The 19,299-nt window shown below is 40.9% G+C and overlaps 1 protein-coding gene across 7 annotated transcripts in view; it reads left to right on the top strand.

Moving 5' to 3' along the window:
- Nucleotides 1-19,299, top strand: part of pcbp3 (poly(rC) binding protein 3) — a 92,258-nt gene that overhangs the window by 36,713 nt on the left and 36,246 nt on the right. For 6 of the 7 annotated variants that reach the window (XM_049594222.1, XM_049594221.1, XM_049594223.1 and 3 more), the window contains exons 2-5: nucleotides 368-424; nucleotides 617-682; nucleotides 1,078-1,183; nucleotides 1,710-1,831. The gene's annotated coding sequence lies outside the window, so the exon portion shown is untranslated. The remainder of the gene's footprint in view (nucleotides 1-367; nucleotides 425-616; nucleotides 683-1,077; nucleotides 1,184-1,709; nucleotides 1,832-19,299) is intronic. The other variant, XM_049594219.1, reaches the window with a different exon arrangement.

Genomic DNA, 19,299 nt, shown 5'->3' with positions numbered 1-19,299 from the left:
GTCACCACTTATGACAAATGTCAAATATAACAGTAGAGGCATTTATGTCATCAGTATTCGTATGTGACCTTTGGTAAATGGTGTTGTTCTTATGTTAACTTATGCTCAGACAAAAAAACCATGAGCAGCTGAACTGAATGGTGAATCACGTGAAGTACCAACAGAGGGCAGTGGTCCCCTTCTAAAGAAAAGAGGCTTGGCAGCGCACACCAACTCCAACACTGTGTATGTGTATTGTAGAGCTGGGTGTGGCTGGGAATGAATGAGACCCAGCGGGGTACGGGCAGATGGCGATGGAGGGAGCTGTTACTGTACATCCCCTTAAGTCACACTGACACTAAAATTAATATATGAATCTCATTCACAGGAATTTCTCTCCTCTCCTCCCCTGGAGTGCCATCTGTCAACAACTCAACAGCACAATGTAAGAAACATTAGCACAACCTGCACTGATTACTCATTCAGTAACTTTGCCTATATTCAGAAGTAAACCCTTAATGCATTTACTTCGTGCATAATGATAGTGTTATAATTCATATTAACAGCAGAGGAGTGCATGGTGTGCTTTCACATATTCATCATTGCCTTTAAAGCAGCATCTTCCTTTCTCCAACAGATCCGCTGAGTCCACTTCCACACTTTAGTTGATCTTAATACCCTTCTGCTGGCCAAGCGCAGCAAAGTAAGTGGTGGTGTTAAATTTGATTCAGATGATTCTACATCTCTTTGAAAGATATACAGCATGGATCCCAACATACCTGAATCACTTCATGCTCTTCACACTTGAAGAGCCACATATTTATGCAAATGCAGGCCCTCTAAATTATTACATCATACAGAGGTTAAATAACCTCAGCCACGGATTCCCACAGGCTAGAAGTCACTCACTCATTCACTGCGTTCATAAGATAGTTGAGTATTCAACTATCTGCATTCAGTTGATGCAACTCTGAGTTAACAATCAGAATACTCCTTACGCCAAGGCCCAAGATTTTATCTGTTAGATCCCTATGATTCAGCTGTGAAAAGTCCCTGTAACAGACATGTTCTCATGTCTTAACCCTGTGATCTGTTTAGGTGCATCAGCCAGACGTCCAGTCTCCCCGTTCTGCTGGAAGGCTGCCAGCCACAGGTCACATGACCTGGAAGAAAAAACCTGGGAGACTTTTGGGATCCCTTTTCGGTCAGACATGCCCTCTTATTGCTATTGCTTGCACACACTATGAGCAACGTGACTGATGCGTTACTCTATTTTGATTGAAATCCCAGAGTCTCGGTTTTCTTCACAATGTATCAATCCTGTAGAGAGAAACACAGGCTTTATGAGAAAAACAACCTATGTAATAATAACCTATGCCTCAATACGACTTCCGAGTGATATTCTAGTGATATATTATTTTAAAGAGTAAAAAAGAAAAATTCCTCGGATGGATGATATGAGACGAGATGTCATGAATCTGTTGTCTTTTCCTGGTTTTAAAGGCTACATTACAGTGAAGTGATGTAATGTCATGAACTCACCAGACTGTTCAAGCTGTTCTATTATTTGTCTTTACCCACTTAATTATTAAATCAACATTACTGATGATTATTTATCAAATATTATCAAGGTATTTGTTAAAAAATATTGTGATATTTGATTGTCTTCATATGGCCCAGCCCCAGTTGCAACCTCTCTTTTCCTGTCTATTGTTTTTCCTTGGCTTTAGCATGGGCTGGTTATCAACCTGAAGGGAAGTCCAAAGGCTGATGAACTGATCTGTGTCCGTGTGAGACCACATTGCTCTGGTGTCCTGTATGCCCTGGGAACACAACGCCCAGTGCAAATCTGGTGAGTAACGACACTCATTTGATCTGTCAATGGTAAATTGATGGGATGTACTGTACTCCTTCCATTTCAGAGAGGTTTAAACAAGCAGGTGTCCTTGATTTGGAGTTTTAGACTGGATGGTGGTTGATGGGGGGCTGTGGCACTGGCACTGACATGCAGACAATTTTAATCATGGAATTGTGTTTGCTAGAAGGCAAGTCAAACTATCAGTGATGCAATGTGGGAAATATTTGCTCATTAACAGAATAAATATTTAATGTTTATGACTGCACATCAAACAACCATGACTGCTCACCCTGTTTTATATACTACTACTACCTCTTCTTTATCTTCCCCCTTTCAGACCATCCCAGTCAGCCTAAATACCTGTCTCAGTTTTCTGTACTGTCAGATAAAGTAACAAGGCATATACTCCTCTGTCACTCCAAACTTCATCTCTTTGCTGTTCCACTAGCCTCTCTAACACAATGTCATTTCACAGAGGGTTTAAACAAAATCTCCCATCAGCTTCAGGGTTTTAGGGTTCTGTCTCACAATTTTACACACAGTTAGGACTTGATGCGGTAGTGGTTCGTCTACACCAGTGTTGCTCAAAGTGCTGCACACAGGCCAATGGAGGCCCTCAGTAACATTTTGTGCAGCCCCTAAATGTGACATGAAATGTATGCATTATATTTTAATTATTCATGGTCCATATATTTTAACTTTCAACAGCTTACTTTTAATACACCATTAAAAGACTGCATCAAACTCACCCCCCCAGCAAGCATCTGTCAGCTGTTAGCTAAAGTCAGAGGTTTCAATGGACAATTCAAAACTACACTCTGCCTGTGCCGCACTCAATTATATGCTAGCTCCCGAAACTGGCACTGAGTCATCAACACTTTGAGTACCCCTGATCTAAACATTTGATTATGTGAATGCTTTTTCCAAACTTGGGTGTAGACCAAGAAACCATAACCCAATCAAACTAACATTGACTGATAATGACTGACTGATGTGTGAGGTGATTTATGAGTTTTCCATTTAGTGTTCATGTAGCATTGCCATGGTATGTTTAAATAATTAGCCCTGTAGCTTATAAGCTGTGCCTGTAGTTGAATTAAAAAAAGGGCTTTTCTTGTTTGTCACCTGAAATGTCTGACCTTAACTACACTGACTTGTATCTGTGTAACATTTTTCACTAAAGAGGTGTTTTCCCACTCCACTACTGAAGGGGCGAGCCAATCACTTTCTAATACGGGAACACGTATCAATGGGGAAACACACTTCGACACAAGACCAGCAAAGAAAACTGAAATCTCCAGCACAGAGCGGACATGTCAGTACAGAGAGCAGAGTTAGCATTATCACAGTGATAGATTTGAGTGTGATATTTTTGGATATAAATAGCTTCCCTCCACTATCCACAGAAAAACCCATCATAGAAAATAGTCCTTTATGTTTCACGAGCACTAATGCTGCGTCAGCCATTGACAGTTAGCCTACAAGCTAACAGCTAACAAACAACATAAAAACATGTTTGGCTGAATCTTTCCAATGTTTCCTTGCTAATGCTAATGCTAACAATGCTGATGTGTGCTGCTCTCTCACTATTCAACCTGATATCAGTCTCACATAGCCAAATTTATCTCCACACTTCTTAGCACTGTGCCAGCACTGGAGAATGTGGAAAGTGAATGCCAAACCTAGCGCAAGGTAGGCTGGCAGAAGCCACATCCAGTGTTTCTCAGTGAGAGAGAAGGAATAGATTTGCTTCCAGCCCCTTTTCCAGAGTTTTTTAAAGCTTTGATTTAATGTGGGAGGGTTACATTTAAAAAAATATAATCATAGCAGAGGTTTTTTTTTACAGAATTTAAAATGTGTCTTTAGGGGAATTTAAAGGTAGCCTTTGAAGATTTTTTAACCAAAGTAAACATCAATTTAAAAATGCAGGTTTCAAAATGTAAGAGTTTTCTTGCATTGTGAGTGGTGTTTTATTGGTAGTAATGTGCTATACAAAGTATTTCATGGTGACAGGAACATTTTCAGCAGAAATCCATTGGACTTAGCAAACCATGAAACAATCAAATTAGGACTTCACAGCTGTATCATTAACAACACCAACAAATGTGCATCAGAATCCAAGCGGCGGTTGAGTTGACCCCAGTGTTTTATAGTGCTGCTTTATCTTGTCTGTCAGTCTCCTCTTTCCATGCCGCAATGTTATCAGTTATAGGTTGCAAAGGATCTAGACTAACTTTTAGCGCTGATGCACCCAACTTTCTCAGTTGGTCGCACCCTTTTTTTTGCTATTGTTATTATTAAAAAATTAACTATTGTAAAATGTGCTACAATGGGCCACCACTCTGTAGCCTCGCTCAATGTCCCTTCCACAGTTTTCTAAAGTATGGCATATAATATGTATAGCATATCTGATGGACTACATGTCATAAGTAATACCAACACTTTCGACTGCTGTGCTACAGACAGGCCAAGGGACTGGAGCTGCTCTGTGAGTGAGCTGTATTGAAAGAAAAGCAGAAAGCATTACAAATGTTGTAATATTAGATGTAACTTTAGTTGCACGAGTTTGAGATCTGCAAGGAGAGGAAGAAGAAGAAGTGAGACTGCACAGCTGAGAATTAGATGTACAGTTAAAATTTCACGTGCACTACTGTCCATGTGCACATGGTATTTTAATACCCAACTCCTATGTCTGTTCTGAGAGACCCATTGTCATGCTTACATACTTAAGTGTAAAAAGTAAAAAAGTACCAGAGGAAAGGTGGTACAGCTGTGGCCAGTTGTATTGTAGGCTTAACTTGAGAAGGCAAAACAGAGACAATTCCTGTCTGGGCACCACCAACCTGTGACAGTAAGACTCCTTTAAGTCTATAGCCATGAACAGGCTGCCTGGCTGAACATTCAGCGAGCAAAGTCTTCTGCCTTGACCACAAATATGGCTTGCCTCTGCTTGAGACACAACCACCTCCTCTTAGGAGGTAATGCGTGCCTGGGGCACCAAAGTGAAAGAAGGGGCCTGTTACTGAAGTGAGAAGTTGAGTGGCTCAGAGATAGCATGCACTGCACCCTGCAGTTAACTGAGGTTCAGACCCCAGAAAACATTTTCAAAATCTTTTCAGCCCACTCCGCCACTAAAATATTTCATGCTTGGGAGGCTGAATTGAATTGAGTGTTGATGAATGAATGCCAGTGGGGAAATGAATTATATGCATGGACCTTCACATTCATTATATAAAGGGATAGGTCAGAGATTTTGAAGTGGGGTTGTATGAGACACTCCATCAGACAGCCCATTCCAACGGAGAAAATGTTAACGGCTTCAGTTCCACATCTGTGCTCTCCTCTAACCCACCAGACACCATTGACAAAACAGTCATTTTGGCTCACTGAACACAGGAGCTGCTGGTCTCCTGCTGCCTTGATCAGTTAGTTGGTTTTCTTATTTTGAGACTTTGGTAAATCTGAACTAAGCACTTTAAATGCCACAGTCACACAGTTACACAGTAACACACACAAAAAAACCCCAACTGATCGAGGCAGCAGTAGACCAGCAGCTCCTATCTTCAGCAATGTTAAATCACTGTTTTTCTCAATGGAGTCTGGCTTTGAAGAAAGTGACATAACAGCTTTAGTTCCCTAAAAATCACTGTTTGATGCAAAGGTAAAGCAGTGGAAAAATGTACTCAACATTGCAGTGGCAGTTCTAGCCTAAATGGCGCCCTGGGCGACACCCCCTATGGCGTGTCACGTAAATAACAAATTCCAGCACTATAGGCCATAGCACAACACAGCAGCGTGTCATGTGGGCCGAGCCAGAGTAAAATTTTGATACTACTGCACTGATCAGAAGAACACACTTGCAGCTACAACCTCACCCTTCTGGCCTTCCTTACCACAAAGTCCTCAATGATGACCCCCCTAACTTCACCTGTTCCAACAGAGAGGTGAACCTGTCCCCCGCACCCCCTCCCCCTTGCCCTTCTTCTCTCATAATTTCTGTGTGCGGCAGCATCAGCACTTTGTAATCCAGTAGGCTACAGGCAGGGGCGTCTGCATAACACGGGGGGCGCCAATTCCCTGTCGACGTTCACACAAGAAAAGCGGCGCTTTCTGCCATACCCCCCCCCCCCCAAACTGATTGATGATTCTTTTTCAGGTGGCCAAAATACGTTTTATTGCTGACCCCATCCACAGCAGCACATTGCTTAGCCTCTGTGTTGGTACTCAAGCCTTCTTCTCTAAACTGGGGGATGTGCTGACCCACATTTACTGTAGGTAATACACTGAGTATGGATAAGTGCCTCATACAACCCCACTTAAAAAAATCTGAACTATCCCTTTAAGACAATTTCATTGTGACATCTATCAACAGACTGGGCTGCCCGTTTTGTTAAGTAAAAACTCACTTTTCCACAGTATGTAGGAGTGTGGTCAGGGATACCTTAAGGCAGACTTTACCCTTTGTCTTTGTAACAGCTTTTAAATCTTTCCAGGGTTCAGAGTAACCAATGGAAGGGAGCACTGTCAGGCTTAAACATTGCAAATCAACATCAAGCCCTAAAAGACACGAAGCAATGAAGTCATAGAAAACCAAAAAAAAAGAAACATATACTTTAAATTCTCAGAGAAACATTTGCTCTTTGCAACTATAAAGACTGTGCTTGGAGCAATAAACATGTTTACTGAATGAATCCACCTTGGACCGAAGGCAAATGGTCTAGTCTGCAGCATTTGTGCTGTTCATGACAGCTCTTAAGCTGAATGTTTTTTGGTTTGTTTTTACTGCCAGGGAATTTCACTCAAACATCCAACAAAATATTTAAAAAAAAAAGCAGTGGTAAACTCCATCAATGCTGACTTAGCAGTATAAATTGTGAGGTTTTACTTCAACATATGACTGACAAATAGTGTAACAAAGGAAATGTTAAATTAATAGTGGAATCAGGGCTGTCACAACCAGACAGGCAAACTAGGCAATTGCCTAGGGCCCCGAGCTGGAAGGGGGCCCCCAGAGACAGCTGACATTGGTCCCTACTAGCTGCTGCTTGCGAGTGGCAGTGGAAGTAGGGTGACCAGACGTCCCGCATTGTGCGGGACTGCACAGCATTTCTGTCTCTTTTCACGCGTCACGCAAATTGAGACCATGTCCCGCATGATTGGTTGCCACCCATGCTAGCATTGTTGGAGTACCATAGTACTACGGTACCTCACGGTACCATTACGGTGGGATAAGTTCAAAGTCCAATCACAAGAGGGTGAGTGTCCATGCGCTGTCCAATAACGCCCTGCGCTGGCCACCTGGCACTCGATATGCTGCTGCGGTGGTTTGTATCCAGTGACATTTCAGGTATTAGCTGAGCTATTGAGTATCTTTAAGCAGTGAAAGTTATTATTTATTTCCTTTTACTTGTAGGTTCGATTTGTTTATATATGCTACAGTGATTTGTTTTCCACAGAGCTCTATGGTGCGAGCATTTTACTCACATTTGTGACTAAAAATAGTTTGCGCGAGCAAAACAAATCATTCAGGAGCACGCTGTGCGAGTACAGATTTCAACCAGCAGCAGAAACGAAAGGCGAATCCTGCTGGTTGTGGGTTGAACGGGGGTCACAGATGCTGTATTCCTGTCAAATACGGCACAAGATAAGGGCTTACCAGCAACAGAGATGTCTGGCTCCAGGTCCAATAATTTCCTCTTTGTTGATTTCATGACTGCCCAGAAATACCTGAACAGCCGAGCCATGACGGCACACAGGTATGTGATGTTTCAGAGGAGAAATGAGCCGTTCACATTTCTCTATTTGTGGCAGGTAACGGCCCACAAACCTCACCGCACTTTAGGGACTGTTCTTCACTTGTGAAGGGACTGTTCTTCACTTGTCAGGGGAGGAGGGTGGCTGGTTGATTTTTATTTTATTTATGTATTTTATTTTGATCCCCCTAGAGGTGGGGGGGGGGAGGTGGCTCCAAGGTGCCTTTTGCCTGGGGCCCCCAGAGTGTCTTGAAACAGCCCTGAGTGGAATCTATTTCTGAAGTACTTAGTGCCCTTCCCAATACCTCCCTTAGCCCTATTCCTTTTTGTGTGTAAGGGTAGGGGGCATAACGAGGGGTAGTGGGTATGACACTAGCCCTTCGGAGCGAGGGATTTCAGACTGACTTGCCAGCGAGGGGTAGATGTTGCCATGGCTGTCACCGAGCAAGAGACACGGAAAAAATTTCATACATCGCTAATGTTACCGTCGTCAGGTTGCTTGTTAGCTAGCTAGCTAGCTAGCTCGCACTATCTGGCGTCTGTCATCTGTCCTGTTCTGCAAAATTGTCGGACTTTTCACATTACGATAGCACGCCAGCTAGTATAACTATGCTGCCTCGTAATGTTAGCTGGTTAGCTAGCTAGCAGAAGTCCTCTGTTGTCTGTTGTTCATCAAACAAAGCATGATGAATGCAGCAAACGTGATCGGTAGGATGATTGAGACTCCATTGTAGATGCTGGTTGGAAATGTAGATGGCTCACAGCTTACAGTTTAAAATAGTTAAGTATGCGTGAACGTAACGACGTAGTGAGTGGTGTCCCAATTTCTAGAGAAAGATTTCTACCCCTACTCCTCGTTGCTTCATTTTGAGGGCCAAGGGGTAGGGCCAAGGGCTAAGGGGTGGGGCCAAGGGCTAAGGGGTAGTGGACAAAGGGGGGTATTGGGATTGGGCCTTAACAGTGGTAGTGGCTTTTTTGTTGTTCCAGTTTATGTCATGTATTCATCAGTGACTGATGGCAAAGACCTCGTTGATGTGACATGTTCACATCATATTTCCCAACTTTCAGAGTTGATTAGAGAGCCTGAATGCTCCTTTAAACAACCAGTAGCAATATGGACTGAGAGATACTGTGCCATGAGCTGTCAAGGATACACCTTCGCATTTGGGCAAAAGAAGGCAGTATGGAGCCTTAGAGACGGCACAGCCTTGTTGGCCATAACGACATATTCAGCCTTGATTTGTGGACTTACAAACAGGCAGCCCCTGAACTGCAACAAAGTTTCTTTTTATCATCTCCAAGGGACTTTTCTTTGTGACTCAAATGTCAAGTCAATTTAGAAATCAAAGGCCCATCAACAGTAACAACAGAGACTTGCTCAGTTTCACCTGTGTATAAAGCTGAGCCAAACTTTCACTTATAAACTATTGTGTTGTGTTTTATGGGACTGTACATTCATTCCAGATGCCATGCTAGACATATGAGGCATTTCTTACACCTTTCTAACATTTATCACAGAAGTGAAGCTAAGGAGAACATAGCTGAAATTATGCCTGCAAGGGAATGAAAGTCTATAAGCAGGATTTAAGGTACAAATACCCACGGCAAAGAATTGCCTGCTATAGTCAGGTTGGTCACATATTTCCAACCCACTACTTTCAGTGTTAGTGCATATTGCATTGCTCCCCATGATTTCCCACGTCACGGTGGAACCCATTTGTGTAGCTGTGACTGATATTGCCCCGCTTTAAGTTCACGTAAGCTTTCTGTCCACCATCACTGCTTCATATGAGAGTAAAAACATCAAGACAGTGAGGAGGAAGAATGGAAATGAAATTGCATGTTTCCTTTTAAGTTTTTTCTGTGTGGATATATTGGTGTGTCCGTCTGCCCGTTTGTATTTAAATCCTTTGAGCATGTTTGTATGTCCCATGTCTGTGTGTTCTGACTTTTAAATACTTGCAGCCAAGCTTTATAGATTGATCCTCAGAAAAAAATATCTAAGCTGGCTCCCTCTACAGAGCACTGCTTTGGTATGATAGGAACTATGTCAGCACATACTGGCTTCCTTTCATAACCCTATAGGGGAGGTACATTGTGCCTCTGCTACTATTGGCCATAATATATAGTCTGTAGCACACACCATACAGAAAGATTAACTAGACACAAACAGGTTGGAGATTAAATACACTTGCATGTACAGTTCAGACAACTTTCCTTGAAAGCCTACACCATGTAAACTCTACCAGCCAAATTAATAAGATGCCATCACTGCACAGGTGTTTGAATGCCCAAATAAATCTAGACACAGCATTTATAAGGTTCAGTTACTATATTAATCAACTTAAAAATACATCACACAGTCTGGTGTGAGCAGGTTCATTTCACACCCCACTCAGTACATTACATTTTTTAAATTGTTTTTATTGAAAGAAGTTGTTTTGCTTTTGCAAAGTCAACCAGGTGAGATTACACATAGAGCAATTTGTTTTTATGGTTCCAAGTAACATATGCTTTCACCCTAACTTGCTCAGGCACAATCGCGGAAATTAATCCTCCCTGATTTTATAAGCACGTTGCTTTTTGTTCTTTCAGTAGTCATATGAATGGGGATAATAGAAAGAGGTTTATCTCAGTAAACATCACTACACTAAGCACAGTAGCAACTCTGTTAGGGCTGATGGCTGGTTGACTTCATTCTGAACAAGATTATAACAGATTAATAATAGGATTAGTATGAACCAATGCCACTAAGTGCAGTACATCAAACTAAAACATGGAGGCATGATGCTGAGTTGTACACAAAGATGACAGCACTCACCCACATTCACTCTAAAATGCTTCATTGGCTTATATACCCTTCTCAGCAATTTTATGCTTGACTTTGATGCAGTTGCTTACATTGTAGTCTTAACTGCCCAGAGCACTACCAAACCCACTGGGAGATAAACAGCATAGATAAGGTCATGGAGAAAGTTTGGGTGGGTCATTTATACTGTCTTTTTCCAGACTTCTCCTGATGTACATAGGATCATCACAATTTCAATCCCTTAAAGATTTCGATATAAATTAGGCAATTACATCCATAGAGTATGTAAGTAGGATTTAAAGTCTAGTAGCCAGTGGGGGCAATTCCACAGCGTGTACATACACATATACACACAACTCACTGAGACCTGATGAATCAACTCTACAGTAGCAGTTACAGTTCTTAAACAAGTTTTTTATGCACTAACATATTCTACTGCAGCTCTGCCTTCATTATATTGCCATTAATTACACCCTCTCCAGCACTACCCATAAACTGGCCAAGGAGGAGCACTAAAGCAATGCAATGAAGTCAAATATTAATGAGCTGGTTGAAATTTGCTTTCATGACATGATCCCAGAGACTCATTATGTAACTCTCAAATCTTGCGGGGGGTTTCCCAAGCACCAAATGCTGGCTAAACAGCTGCTTACTCACTCCTGTCTTACTGGCTATCTCTCCAACTGGATGTCTCTTAAGTTTGGCTGATTGGTATTAGAGGCTTCGGTCCATGCACCATGAGGTAGTTTACTCTATAGATATGCTTTGTTTCTGATTTTAAGAATCAACAGTGTCAGTAAAGATGAACAGCAATGAACACTAAACTATCAATTACATAAATTGTGATACACTGTGATATTTTAAACTGATAACCTAGCAAACGCTCACATCTATTTTTGAATCTCATCTAGATTTGATGTGTTTACATCTACTTAAAGGCCACTATTGTCTCTGATCAGACCAGAGTTCCACCCACATCAGCTGCTTGACACGTGTCAAAAGACGCCCATAGCCTTGACTGGATGTGTCACGAAGAGATAAGCAGTAGTCATGGTACAGTAGCTGTGATGTGCCAATTCAGGGAGCAAATGAGAAAAATTTGCTGCTGCTTTTCTTGAAAGCTGACAGATGTCATTGCTGACTGACACCTTGATTGACATCAAGATGCCACCGCTGTGGGCTCACATGTAAAGTGGATGTTTTGATAGACGTTGTGTGCTGGTGTGTGTTGCCCTTAATTTTTTGCCTAACTAGGAGAGACATCAGGACAGTGACGTATGTCTTTGTAAAGATACAAATCATCAGTCCACAAACTGTACATAGATTTTATTAAATGTGTCTCTGAGTCTTTTTTCCTGACAAATTATTCTTTCAGTCTCGACTAATCAAAGTAGCCCAGCTGACATTTTGAGCAAAACAAACTTTCCTCATGTGTAGACAAGCTGTTTTTTTATCGACCCCAGCTGCATTTTTCTTTTTCTTTTCTTATTTCATTTTGGCTGTCTTAAACTGTGACTGTCAGAGCTCAGCTGTCACACAGAGAAAGACAATGACAGGATGTGTTGCTCCACATCATGTACGCAACTGGACGAGACGCATTAAGGCTGACCGCAGTCTGGACTGAATCTGACAGGTTGGTTTCAGTCACATCTTGGGAACAGATGTAGACCCCTGCTTTAATTAAACAGCCAGATTTCAGCTGGTTTCCCCTTTACCTTTTCACAGATTCACAGCTGCATAAAATGGCCACATCTGATTGTTTGATACCTACTATGTTTTTAATGAAAGGATACCATCGTTAACACAGCAGTGACTGAGACCCACTATAATCACATAATTATTGACATTTAGTTGTGGCAGTGGAGTATGTAAACTTGTGCAAAGTAATGAACTGAATATTTATTAAACCGTCTTCTTATCAAACACCAGAAAATACTGCATCCAGAGAAACCTACACTTCTTTGCTTCCTTTCTTCCTTTAGTTTCCTTTCATATAGAGCTTCACAGACCAGTCGGACTGGCAAACATGATGTGACATGATTTTGGATTTTGAAGTTTTTTCAAACATCCACGTGCTGCTGCCAGCATAGCTTTAAATGGATATTGAAAAGGGCAGAGGCTGTCACTTACTTGGTTATTTGAGTGCGCTATCACCAAAAGCAGCATATTTTTTTTCCAATGTATCATTAGAAAGAAGAAAAATGAAAGCAGCATCTTCAAATGCAAACAACCATTAATACATTTTCCTGTTAATATACGAGTCCACAGGCTGCATATTTTCTCTCGTTAGGGCTCACTAGGGGAAATTAGTTAATGACCTTAGTATTATGCAGTAAATAAAGCTACAAAATGAGATTTCATAATTCAGTGTGCTCTTTAATGTCTACAGTCAGAGATAATGGTGACTGTGATGCGTATGTTGTGTTCGTGTGTGGATGTGGGCGGATGTGTGTGAAAATTGTTTGAAATTCATCCTGCAGTGTGAGCTGTTTGCCACATTATGGGTAGATTTTTATCATATTACAACCCAAATGCCAGAAAAAAACGTTTAGATTGTACATTTCTCCAAACCATAGAGATGTTACATTTGCATGGTATTATGTAACAGATGTGCTAAAGCTTTAAATTTCAACAGCGCTGTGGTTGATGTGCGGTGAGGTTTAAGCACAAAAACACTTGGTTATGGTTTGGAAAAGATCATGATTTGACTTAAAATACCCATCTGACAGTGACCTGGAAATCCAGATGACCTGCCCCTAGCAAATTCTAATTTGCACTGCACGAGGATCTGGCCCAGACGAGCAGAGCCCAGTGAGTCGCCAATTGGACCAATCAAATCAGTCTATCTGACAGAGGCGGGCTCTAGGCAGGCGTAACATGATGAGGACAGCGCTGCGCCGTAGGAGTCGAAAAGTAAACAGCCAAGATGGCAGCTGCTGATGGACCGAGTCCATTCAGTTTAGCTTTGGAAGAAACCCTAAGCCAACTACACTTATCTTTTTCCTTGAGAGAGGAACTGAAGACTGCCCCAGAAGCCTTCGTTTCCAGGAAGGACATTTTTGCCGGTTTGCCGACGGGACACGGCAAAAGCGAAATATATCAGTTAGCCCCACTGGTCGGCAAACAAATGGGGCTTAGTGCAATGGAAAAAAAAGGGAAAACGCCTGACTGTTATTGGCCTTGCACCTTACGAGTGTATTTAGTTTTGAGAGTGCTTGCTTTTTCCTACATCGCTTAGTGAAATGAATACATCACCTTGTTTTTTGCTCTGATTGGCCATCGTGCTATCCAATTGCCGCTTGGGTAGGAAGGGTGTATCGGTGAGGGCCAGACTCAAAATCTTTCTAGATTTGAGTCTGGATTTCCAGGCTACATCTGAGGGCACAATTCAAGCAGGAAAAAAAAACATAATTAGCTAAAACTGGAATTGGCGAGTCAGACTTTTAAAAATTGTAAATCAGAATCACCCAAATAAATTGCAATTGGAGCATCTAAATACGTTTTATACATTTTTACTTTATTTCATTTTCTTAATTATAATATGTAAAATGTCCCTTTGAGTCCACTAACATCACTGGCAGATGTTAACATGTGGCCAGTTGTCAGAGCCTTCAAAACCATTTCATGAAGAAAATTGAGAATGTACAGTAGACTTTACACAAGAGGTATGGATATGGAAAATATTTGTTAAAGAGCTCTGACAGCCTACCATGTAAGGACACACAACGACTGGCAATATGTTTTGATGGAGGATTTAAAACAGGTAGGCCCACATGGCTTGTGGAGGGGGGATGTGATTAGAGAGTTCAGACAGTGCCGTGGGCGCTTGAGCCAAGAAGAATGGTACTCTTTGGGAAGTCATTTTGTTTTGGGCTCAACACTTGCAATGTGTTTGTTCTTACTGCAGATATTATCTATTATTTGTGAACTCACCATTTGTTATCTGCGATTCATCTTTGAAAAAGCAGTTGTGAAAAAACTGTATCATGGCGAATGAAATTAGATTCACTGCCTGAAGGTCATTTGTTATCCACTGAACAAGCCTGCTGAGTGAATTGTCCCATTTAATTGTAAAGCCACATCTGATAAAAGAACTCCTGTTCAGTTTGTAATAGACTTTAATGCTTCCTCTCTCTGGATACAGGTATGATCATGGATCCATGTGCGGACTAATTATGTTTTTTGTTTGCGATTGAGCGATGTCTAGTCAGCCACACTTCAGGAGCCTGAAGTTGAACAAGAATGATCTTATGTTCAGGAGAAAGTGATACATTTAAGATTAAAGTGACCTTTCTGCCCTTCTGTCCCTTCACACTGGCTTTCAGACAAATACCTTGTTAAGATAGACTCTGTTTTTGTAGAAAAAAATCCCTGCACATATCTCACTGTGATTATGACTTCCTTTCACCTCTTCATCCTCTTTGAAAAGGTCATGGTTCAGGTGGATACTGTGTTGGCCCTATATGGAAAGATAATAGCTCTAACCTGAGAGGCCACTGGAGTGGGGACCATGTAACTTACATTGAGAACTATAGGAACATGAAGCACAAACACATGGAAGTTGTCTGTGGGTTATTGTAATATTATACTGGTACAGAAATATCAAAACTCTTAGATTAAGCACCTACACACACGGTCAGCCATTGGTCAATGGTCAGGCTGTCGCTGAGCGTCGTCCTAGTTTCTGTGGTGTGGCCCTTGTAGCCTGTTTCTTAGATGATATAGAAGCTAATGTCTTGTCAGGCCAGTAGCCAATCCAGTGAGCTGCTAGGTTAGATGCATAAGTTACCACATTTGTCAAATGAACAGTTGACTACTCTTTGTCCACTGCTGGCCTCTCAGTCACCAGTGCTGGCTTGTCATTGGCCAGATCAGTAGCTGACTTCAGCAAGAATATAGCGTCTGCCAGCTTCTGAGTAGTCTTAATTTCATCCCTTTTACTGTGCCATAGCTGGTTGGTCATTGGCTGTCTTTGTGGTGCGTGGTGTGAGACACAGGCATCATGAGGCAACACCTTTGTTGCCAGTAGTTCTTTGATGTCCGTTTGGTGTGTCTGAGCCTTAAGATGTTGTGATGTGATTAACAGAACTTGTTGCTATTAATATGGTTATGCCTTTTAAGTAAAACAGAATTTTCCATATAGGTTCGCCCTCTCTATTTACTGAGAGATTACCAAGGGGCTGTTATTCAGTTTGGGTCTAACAGTACCAAACATTTCTAAAAAGCCCATGAGCAAGGGCATAAAGGAGTGGAAAGAGAAGCCACCTTCTGCATCTGCATGTTGATTTATAACACAGCCACAGCAAATAGTTTTTCTAAGAAGTTGTAGATAAATAATCATGCTAACAAAACACCCAATGACCAATATTGTGAACTCACTTCCACATGCAGGATCAGGCACAATTTACCATTAGTGTCTTATGATAGAATTGGCTGTACAAGGCTCCAGGGAACACTCAAAACACAAAGTGACCTCCTTTTTTTTAGACATATTGCATCAGCCCAAAGCATTACTAATTAATTTTTTCAACCTGTGACCCTTAAGCTTAAAGATCTTGAGATTTTTCTCAATATTTTCAAAACCTTAAGGCTAATGTAGGCCTACTGTTAATGCTTTCATAGATCTACTATATCTTTTCCTAGGCTGTATCAGGTCATATTTAGGTCCATTTGTTTAGGGCTTAGTTTTGTTCCTCTTGGACATGTTAAAAACAAATCTCTCCACAGTATACCTCAAATATAGTCTAACCATTTATCTATTTAATCTTAAATATCGCACTTGCACAACTTGTATTTGGAGCAGCCCTCGGCTAAATAGATTTACAAGCCCCACATGTTTATCATAACTTTATGTAATGTCCAAAAGCATTTAATTATCTACTAAATGAATGAACATCGACTTACAACATCTGATTTTAGCTGTACCTAAACTGTAGACGCTAACAATGCTGATGTCATGAATTAGATTTAGGTCAAACTGGAAACACTAATTTCATGGTCCTGTCTTTGACATACCATGTTGGGCAGACTCACAATCACACTAACACAGACACACACAACAAAACACTACTTACTATTCATGCAGGATGATTAAAACACAAGACATACTGTGACTCACAGACACCAACAGAAGCGAGAATGGTTGTAAATTAATAAAACAAACATTAAAAAACACAATAAGATAAGAATAAGGCTTGCAAGTGTCGTTATTGACCTGGAAAATAATTGCAGATGTGTTATCAGTCAATCACAAAATCCGCTGGAGAGTGTCTGGGACAGAGTCCTTAGGCAGAGAAATGGATTCATTCAATTTCATAGTTGATTAGTGCTCATTCTGTTTGCTTGTAGCAACACAGTTGCATAAGAGTCACAACAGTATGGTCATTGTTATGTAGCAAGAAAAGTCAGCATGATTTTTGTGTTCAATGGTTTTACCAACAAAATATTTCAGTCCATTGGTGACTAACCAGGTTTCACCATTAAACATGGCGCAATGGCCTGTGGCCAGAAAAAGTTATTCTGTAGCCACCAAATATCACCTGTAGGTGCCCCCCAGTGACAACTGAGTTTTATCAGGTCTCTCTTGAGTGTGAGACTGCGTGTTTCAAATGGATTATTGGTCCAAATTAAGACAAAATATATAAAAAATCCCCGAACCTTTGCCAACACAACGTTACATTTTCACAAACATCCTGATTCATTTGCTCCTTGTAGTTTATTGTTCTATGAAAACAGCAACAACTCGTCACCAGCTAGCCAGGGCTTATGACTAGCAGCATACCTCATCCTGGTGATGATAGAAAATGTGTTTTGGACAAACAAAACTCTTCCCAGGGTCACCACAGGGTAAAAGGGATTTTTGTTTGTATAAGTATTGCTGAGCAAATGACTAACTGAATCAAGCAAATACAACAGAGCGCATCTTCATGCTGTTATAACTAGGGGGGCAGCTAGTTAGCTGTTAGCAACCGGTGGGCAGCAGAGTCCCGCTAACAGCTAACCAAGTTTCTGTTCAGAGGAATATTAAGCATTTAACAGTGAACTGGGGTTTAATATGACAACATGACAAATTTACTGTAAATTACTGTAAAGTTAGCTAAGTATTTAAGATGAGTACAGTTTTGAGGTAATGTTAAAATTACTATAAGTTTGGAGTTCCAGACAAGATAAAAGCAAGTAACCACATAGATTTACATTTACATTTATATTACATTCTGTACTTATACACACTGCTGATGTACTTGTACTTGGACAATTAAAAGTGTATATAGCTGTTATTGGTCACAAATTGTTTACATAAACTGAGAACAAAACAATAAGAAACAGCAGTTAATGCTGATATAATCCTGATTGTTTTAAATCAAATCCTGTTATCTGTTAGTGTAGCTTTTTTCTACTGAGGTTAGCAAAATATTTATTTCCTTAACATTTTAATGGTGTTTTAAGTCTGAAACTTAAAATTATAGATGACAACAACAAAGTAAAGAAATGATAAACTGAACTAAGAAAGAGACTGTGAAAGAATATACCATATGTTTACAGAGATATTCTGTTAATTTCATTTCATTTATTGAAGTGTCATTTAAGACAGGCTGTGTTAAGCTGCAGTAAACGGTCTCCTTTGTAGACTAATTTTTTTTTAATAAGCATACATTAAGGCTATCAAAATGTTCTTTGGCCGTCAAATTTAGGGGCTTGGTAGCCTGTGGGGCCAGTGCCTAACAATACAAAGGTTCGTTTCTTCTGTAGTCCACTCCACTATTAATCAAACCATTGTGGTATGAAGCTGGTTTGCTGTGTGTACAGCAGAGAAACGGTGCACCACTGCAAGGCACAATACACAAAATCAGGGAAGCAGTATAGAAGCCGATATTAGCAGCAAGCTCACAGCAGCATGAAGCTACTGTGCTCCATGGCTCCGCTGACATGTCTGTCAAAATATCCAGACACCCATCTCAAATGTTTGCAACCCCCCCCCCCCCCCCCAAGACCCTGAGGGGCGTCCTAATCTGGGGCACCCATCATGTCCTCTGCCCATGTAGTGGAGCACACTTGCCAATGCATTGGTCAAAGCAAGATGATATGGGTAGACTGGCTTTCGTATTTGTCCAAAAACTGGGGATTTTTTTCCTTCGGGTTACACGCCAAAGGTGACGTCACCAGTTGCGACGCAAAGCCCACATGACTCCACGTCTTGGCCAATGACTTGCCAGTATTTCATCTTGATTTAATGATAGGGGGATACAATATTTCAATTCCATTTTGATAATCTTTTGTTAACAGCCATAGTGGTGTTCACCTGTTTGGAGCTGCATAAAGGTAAATATTTTCTGAATAATTATTAATTGTGTCACAGATCAGCATTGAACATTTCTGTGGTTAAATCTTGTGGTTCATACGGGAAGTATCTTATCCTGGGGCCCGTCTGCTTGGCGACTATTTTTATGTCTATGCAGTGTGACATCTTGGGGGGGGGGGGTAATAAGAGCAGACAAAAATACTCAAACTTTTCCAGTGAATCGCCTTGATTGGATGAGATGTTATGTCTCGTTGTGTTAATTTTTTGATATGGATTCATTATTCAATATAATAAATAAGTGAGACCTCCTTAGCTTGTTCTTAAAGGATAATGACTAAAACTAATAGGGTGCTATTAAGAAATCCTCTTAGTTAACATAAAACTATTAAATTACTTGCTTGAATTACTTGTCTCATACAGGCACTTATGTGTGCTGAGTTTTCCAGTGTGGGTGTGTGCTGCAGAGTGGCAGATTTACCGTGAACAATAGTCTTACATTGTCTGCAACATGGATTTTAGTTCATGATGCAACTGAAAAACTGAAGCTTTTCTATTTATATGGAAACAAGGAGGGCAGCAGACCGTTAGTTGTGTCTATATC

This window comes from Epinephelus fuscoguttatus, linkage group LG13 (assembly GCF_011397635.1).
Source record: "Epinephelus fuscoguttatus linkage group LG13, E.fuscoguttatus.final_Chr_v1".
Lineage (NCBI taxonomy): Eukaryota > Metazoa > Chordata > Actinopteri > Perciformes > Serranidae > Epinephelus > Epinephelus fuscoguttatus.
This window is presented reverse-complemented; position numbering and strand designations above follow the sequence as displayed.